The sequence below is a fragment of the Fundulus heteroclitus genome, chromosome 13 (genome assembly GCF_011125445.2).
Source record: "Fundulus heteroclitus isolate FHET01 chromosome 13, MU-UCD_Fhet_4.1, whole genome shotgun sequence".
NCBI classification, from domain to species: Eukaryota; Metazoa; Chordata; class Actinopteri; order Cyprinodontiformes; family Fundulidae; genus Fundulus; species Fundulus heteroclitus.
In genome coordinates this window covers 38948188-38955821 of record NC_046373.1, presented here as the reverse complement: position 1 = coordinate 38955821, position 7634 = coordinate 38948188, and the positions used below count along the sequence as shown (strand labels likewise).

The 7634-nt window shown below is 41.7% G+C and overlaps 1 long non-coding RNA gene across 1 annotated transcript; it reads left to right on the top strand.

Moving 5' to 3' along the window:
* The first annotated feature begins 1185 nt into the window (after positions 1-1185).
* On the top strand, positions 1186-7358 carry LOC110367985. Its single transcript, XR_004932439.1, has 3 exons — positions 1186-1289; positions 6336-6420; positions 6581-7358. It is a non-coding gene; the product is annotated as an uncharacterized LOC110367985 (long non-coding RNA).
* The last annotated feature ends 276 nt before the right edge of the window (positions 7359-7634 follow it).

Sequence of the window (7634 nt, the reverse complement as noted above, 5' to 3'; positions counted from 1 at the left end):
CCTCAACATGCAGAATGTTTCTGAGTGGAACTAAGATCTCTGTTCAACGTTCTGTAGGGCACCTTTAAAAAGCGACACCAGAACAAATAGAGGCTGCATCCAAAACGTTCTGCTTAAAGCTCCTAGCTCCTTTCCTGGGTCAGCAGAACTCCATCAGGGAGGAAAGGAGCTTCAGCTGCTGAGCTGATTCCAGACTTTAACTCTGACGTCATTAGTGACGGAAACATGGAGGATGGAGTCAGAGACATGGAGGATGGAGTCAGAGACATGGAGGATGGAGTCAGAGACACGGAGGATGGAGTCAGATCCTACAGCCTTCTGGAGATGAACTACAGAGAGACGCTCTCTCTACTCATGTTTTAATTTATTTCTGTGAGCTGATACATCATGCCATGCTAAAGGAGCTACGAGAGGAGGCATTCAGGCTCCTCTCGTAGCTCCTTTACTGACTGCATGATACATCACTTATCATGGCGACCGCTGACGCAATTCAATTCACTTATATAGCACCAATTAACACGTCATCTCAAGGTTCTTTCCAGAGTCAGACTCCATCAGATCCTCCAGGTTGGTGAGAAAGTTTCCTCTCTAAGGAAACCCAGCAGGTTGCATCAAGTCTCTCCAAGCAGCATTCACTCCTCCTGAAAGAGCGTAGAGCCACAGTGGACAGTCGTCTGCATTGTTGATGGCTTTGCAGCAATCCCTCATACTGAGCATGCATGAAGCGACAGTGGAGAGGAAAACTCCCCTTTAACAGGGAGGAGAACCTCCAGCAGAACCAGAACCAGGCTCAGTGTGAACGCTCATCTGCCTCCACCCACTGGGGCTTAGAGAAGACAGAGCAGAGACACAGAAAGCACAGAAGCTCACATTGACCCAGGAGTACTTTCTATGTTAGATGGTAATAGAGGATGATCTGCCTCCCCTGATGATGTCACAGCTAACAGGACGCCAGACCAGGTGTACCTTCTATGAAGAGAAAAATGACAGAGAACAAAAAGTTTAAATAACAACAAACAATGCAGATTGGAGAGCAGTAGGAGAACTCAGCAGAGTGAGAGAAATAGACCCTGATGTCCTCCAGCAGCCTAAGCCAGTTCCACTTTGTCTGAAGCTGCATTTCCAATTAGGCCGTTTCAGATGGTGTGGTTCCTGTGAGGCCAGATGTTCAGCAGGACGCCAGCAGAGGTGGAGGAGCTTCAGGACGACTGGAGTCCCAGGAACGCTCGAGAAGACCAGGATGATGATGTCCCAGCAGAGGCTAGACAGAACCGGGTTTATCTATGCAGGTGAGTTAAAAACTCCAGTTTATGAAGACAAGCTAAATTATTGCTTAATTCTTTCAGTTCTTCTTTAAAGCTGGTTAATTTTTTTTTATTTTAAAGCAGAGGAAAATAATTACAGAGCGTCTGAACTGGAGTCGAAGTTAAATGTAAAGCTGCTATTTATGACCAGTTAAACAAGCTGGATAACTTCAGTTACCTGTACAGGTGGGGCTGGGGAATCCTGCTCTAAGTGAATCTATAATTAGGTGCCGCAGCAAATATCTCAGCTCTCCTTGATGCTACTTTAGTTTTTATTTCTGAGATTGCATTGGAGAAAACACATAAAAAGTAAAAAAAAGTTTAAGTTACATTGCAGAGAAGTGTCCTAGTTCCTCCAAAATATATCAAAAGTGGGGGGAAATAATATTCTCATGACCTCGAGCCAGCTCTGTTTGGATCTCCGTATCTTCTTTAGGGTTTTTTAGCTTTTTTTGTTGTTGCTTGTTTGGACTTTTTCTTTGCCGTTTAATCTTTAAGTTTAGCCTTCTTTAGTCCACTTATCAAACTATTGTCTAGTTTCACAGTTTTATTCCAGTGATTAAAAAAAAAATCTGGATTTTTTTTAAATTCTGATATTTTATTTTATTTGGGTTCTCTTGTACTTCCAATCAGTTTCACGCCTGTTTCCTCGTGTCTCTCCTGTTTTCCACATGCGTGGCTCGTTATCACTCCTGCAGCTCACCTGCTGTTACCATTGTCTCTGCGGGATTATGGCGCAGTCCTTTTACCTCGGAGATCAGAACTAACGAGTCGCAGATTACGTCTCCGCTAGTTTCCAGTGGGAAAAAAACATGGACGCTCCCGATGTTGTTAAAACAATAACAATGTAATTAACGCTATTTTGAGCATATAAACGGAGCTGAAGCATCCCGTCTGATCAACACTGAAAGGCCGCACCGGTACGACTGACTAAATGTTACAAAAATCACAGAGAGCTGCTACAAACAGTAGAAATGTGAAGTTTTACTCAATGTTGCAGCGAGCAGCGGCCATCATGAATACAGAAGTCAGGTCTAACCTGTTTTCCCGACTTTACCGACGTTCCAATTAAATTATCCGTCAAGAATCCCGACTACTGAGGATAAATGGAACGCACTTTTATTCTGCTTCCTTTTATGCCACATCTGTCCAGGTTTCTGCCTGTTTTCGCCTCCTCATGTAAGTAGCTTTTGTTATTTTTTCTTTTTTTAATTAAAAGTTTTTACGCGTTGTGCTTCTCCTGTATTTGGAGTCTAACTCCAGAATCTAGACAAGTTTCCTTATTAAACACATAAAATGTAGAAATCCAAACATTTCTAGCGTCTTCCAGTGTGTCCAGTACTGAGATGGGAGCTTTTCTGTTCAATCTGCATCCAGATTTCACATCCAAGCTGTCATTTCACACTGATATCAAGTTCTGATGCTAATCCATCATGGCCGCCCCAGGTGACCCGGGATAATCAATTCTTCTTCTCTGGTCAGAGCTCTGTGGGATTCAGTCCTCCCACTTCTAACAACTTAAAGAACAACCATGAAGGGGTTTGAGTTTGGACACTTGGTTCATTCGTGTGTTACTAATTCCTAAAGAACAAGGTGGAAATGTTGGAGTTTCAGGCAGTTGCTGATGTTGCAACCTTTAATTTTTTGCTAAAACTTTCTAGTTCATAACTTTTAGGAGAGCAGATGACGTCTAACAGGTCTCTCTTGTAAAGGAGAACGCGTGTCTCAATGAGAATAACTGTACAAATAAAGGTTTAATGATCAAATAAAAGTTTATTGATCAAATAAAGGTTTAATGATCAAAGGTCCCTCTGAGTTCAGAATCATACAGTAAACAGTAATACTTCTAACATACCATTAGCTGATATAATTTTCCTTTCAAGTTTTATGCTGAAGAAAAAATAATATTTAGAAAAGTGTTTATTTTGTGTTTAAAATACCAGAATTTGCACATAACCTTGTATTTTAGTCTGTCAGATTAAATAATTTTACATTTTTACATCATCAGCTGTTATGATTAGTGACTCAGTACTCGAGTATCCTTCTTACCAAATACCTTTTTACTCTTTTACTCTTACTTGAGTGATTACTTGGCTGGCTACTTTTTACTTTTACTTCAGTAAAACCATGTAGAAGTGCTGCTTATCTGACAGGAGGACAGTTTTTGGCTTCTCTACCACAACTGGCTGCAGCAGGGCGCCCTGAGGACCAGGGTCTAAAAACGCTGCTAAACACTGGAATACTTGGTCAGGTGTAAGTTTCTTTCCAGGAATTATTAGACGTGTGATCTGTGTAGAATCAGCCTCCATGGAGAGGTGCTGGATTATTTTTATGAGACAGAAATTCAGGGATTTAAAATGTTAGCAGAGAAGCCCTCTGATGGGAGCGGCAGCTTTAAGGATTGTCACGGTGTTGTTTTATATTTGCATGCTGATATCCTGCTGAAAATAGATGCTCATTGTGTACACAACATCGACGGAAACGACCCGATTATTATGGAACGAGAAGTGAGTTTATTTTGGCTCGTTATCGTATTTTGGTGCAGAAAGTGACAGCGATAGCGGAGCATGTGCTCCTTTCATCCTGAACTTTATTACAACCACCAGACAAGCTTTGTGTACATCTTCCTGTCACTGCAGGTCCAAACAGAAACAGTTTGAGTGATAAGCAGCGCTTCGTTTGTCAGATCTTCGGTCATGTCAGCGAGTCACAGATTATGCAGTCAGAGGTCATCATCTGCGGGCTGAGCCAGCTGTCAGGGTGCAGATGCTGCAGCTGCACCACCTGGACGAGGCTGATTTCTGTCACCTGGTCAAAAAAAACAGACATTTTTATCATAACTACCAGATGCTTAAACCACCTTCTTATCTGCGGTAAAGGACTGGCCGATCGGGAACAGTAAAATATCCAGGAGCATTCCTGTGGAGGATGCTGAACTGTTTTGATTTGGTGAAAGAAAGTTGATTGAACCGAACCTTCTCATGTGCAACCAGACTTTCCCCCATAGGAGACCTCAGAGCCCGCTGCCAGGTTAACTAATGGTTTGAATTCCTCTCTTGGTGTTTTGTTAAAGTCAAACTGGACCAGACAGAAAAGCACAGGCTGGTTTGGTCAGATCTGTTGTGTTGTCACCCCTCAGAAGGAAGGGTCATGGAGGCCTGAATGGGTCCCTAATAGCCCTCATAAAGGGGGCGTGGGGCGTTGAAGAGCCCTGGAGTCGTGCCGTAATGTATGACCGGACCATTCACCTCAGCACAAAGCAGCTGAGGACTGAGAACTGCAGCTGCTCACATAAACGAGCAGAACTTCTGTAGAGAGTCTGATCAGACTGAGCTGTTTGGAGACAAACACAAGAAGTTGGTTTGGAGGAGTCAAGGTGAGGATTTTAAAACTAAAAACACTTAAACTACCGTAAAGCACGGTGGTGGCAGCATCATGCTTTGTTCGTGTTGCAGCCAGTGATTCTGTGCATGAAATAATAAAGATGCAGAACTAAAACTTCACCCAAAAACTGCAGAAGAGAAGGCTGAAAGCAAGTTTCTGAAATGGCCTCCCTGACATTTACCCTCAGACCTGAAGGAAGAGATGAATAATGATTTTAACATTATCATATTATGAAAACATTATTAACATTTTACTGTTACTATTGATGTTTTGGTTGTGGTTGTTTGAATATTGCAAATATTGTCAATATTGAACAATATTAAATGATGACAGTTACTGAAAGAAAGTATTTTATTGATGTTACTGATGATATAATTATAACTAACATTATTATTATTGTTATTATTACTATTATTATTGTTATTATTATCATACTCTATGGTTGTGTGATAAACAAGTATATAAGGATGTATACACACACACATATATATATATATATATGTTCAGTATGTATGTATGTATGTATGTGTGTATATATATATATGTATGTATATATATGTATGTATGTATGTATGTATGTATGTATGTGTATATATATATATATATATATATATATATGTGTGTGTGTGTGTGTAAATATGTTCAAACAAACAACGATGATAGCGAACTGATCATCCGTTTCATCAGTTGACTTCTTCCCATAATGCATTGCATTTATTTCGCGACGTCTCCGGACAGCCTGTAACTTTGCCATTGCGAGCTGACAAAATAATTACAGTTTACTCGATAGCGACACATTCCTGAAAACCTCACTTCTTTTTTTTTTTAGACGCGCTCCATGCTAGTTAGCAACCTCCACGTCCTGTTCATCACAGCGCTGCGTAAACTTCTGACGAAATTACACTTTGCCGGGTTAATTCTCTCAAAACCAGGAGATGGAAACACGCCTAATTCGCATTTTCTTTTTTGTTCCTCTTTGTGATATTTTTAAAAGTTTTCTCAAAAATCCATAAGATAAATGGATGTAAACATAGCTGGTGTGTCATTGGTGCTATTTACTTTGTGAATAAAGGGCAGAGTTAGACAGTATTGGGCACAAAAAGTGTCTTTTCACTTAGAAACAGAGGAATATATTCCATATTCCAGCGTCTTACGTAATAACCCTGCCCACTGCCGTCCTGAGTGACACATCAGTATAGGCTGAAGTTCACATCTGACTACCATAATCTCCCTGAGTGTTTGGGTTGGTTTCCCTCTCCGTCCCTCGCTGTTGACAGACTTTGAGTTTTGTTTGGGAACAGCTTCGTCATCTCAGCTGCAGGTGCAACACAATCTTGTTTAGTTTCGCACAGATAGCGGCGGAGAATGGAGGAAGACGGCGTATTATTTCGTGGCGGGGCAGAGCGACACTATCAGAGCTGCACATGCGGCCGAGGAGCTGAGAGTCTGAGGTGACGGAGCGATACAGCAGCAGCAGCAGCGAGAGTAAACACTCAGAGTCTGAGTCTGCTTGATTACAGGCCCAAAGCCGTTCTCTGGCACCTCTTAGCCTAAGACAGACATTCGTATAAACACAGACAAACAATGCAACTAAAGCTCATATTTTTCTGGCTGCCTGCTGGACTTTGTCGCCAACGCTCCTTTCAGGAAACGTGAGCCGGTCCAAACAGAGAGGAACTGGATGACAGAGGTGGATATTTACAGAAATCGTGGTGGAGGAAGGGAAGAAAAGGTAAAACCACGGAGCTGTGAAATAACGACCAAATGAACTCCCCCTCTGTTTGGACCGGGCTTCTGTCCCTTGTCCATGTACTCTGCTGCTTTTAAGAGCCCTGCAGACAGTTTGGGTTGTGGTCTGGACTTTGACTGACCCATTGCAACACCTTTTTCAGCCATTGAGATGATTGTCCTGTAGATGACCCAGTTTGGACCTCAGCTGGTGGACAGATGGGTCCAGTCGGTTACTGCGGGTCCGCCCAGGTCCTTAGGCACCAAAACAAGCCCAGATCTTCAGCCCTCCACCACCGTGCTGCGCTGTTCATATTAAAAATGGACTGAGAATCTGGCTGGCGACCAGAATCAGACGATTTCCAACCCTATCGGCCCAGAAAGGCGACCATGTGGCACAACGCTGTCCGGTGTGGACTCCGTCACTGAGGAGAGAAAAACTTTCATTGTTTTCTCTGTCAGCTAAGATGAACTCAGATGAAGCAGAGATCTGAGATCTAAGATTTTAAATGAATCTGTTTTCTACAACATGTCGAGCTGAGCCACTGATTCCTTCGGGCTGCAAGACAGCGAGAGAGAGCGACACTTTTAGCAGATAACGGGAAGTTTAAATGAAATCCATCAAAGTTAATGTTTGATCCTGCTGCTTTCTCCCTGTGCATGCAACATGCTGCGCTCCCTTTGGACATCTCAGAGTTAAAGTACAGATCTGCATCTTCATGAAGAAACGGCGCTTCACAAAGCTGCTCTAGCTACTCTCTAGGATGCTATATACATTTTAAAATATAACAGCTGACTGTAATTATTTTATTTTAACATAATAGTACCACTAATATAGCATCAATCTCTTTGACCGTCACCTTTGCTCCTGAAATCAATCTTTAATGATCACTTCCTGCAGGAATGCTAAAAAATATATATGTTGAATCATATCTTTTTATGTTTTGGTTGTTAAAATAAGTATTTGGAGGTCAAATCTTTAAAAAAAAAAAAAAACAAGAAGAAGCAGGAGATCAGAAATCAGCCATAAAATGGTGATCAGTGCATCACCGGTTAATAAAACACGGTGTTACTCTTCCTCAGCCGTTCCACCGGCTTCTAATCATCCAGAGAAACTTTGACTGCTGTGTTGTGAAAACTTTCTCTTTAAATCATTCTCTTCTAACATATAATATTATGTTTGACAAACTATGGTTTAAACCCTAAACAAGCCAAGAT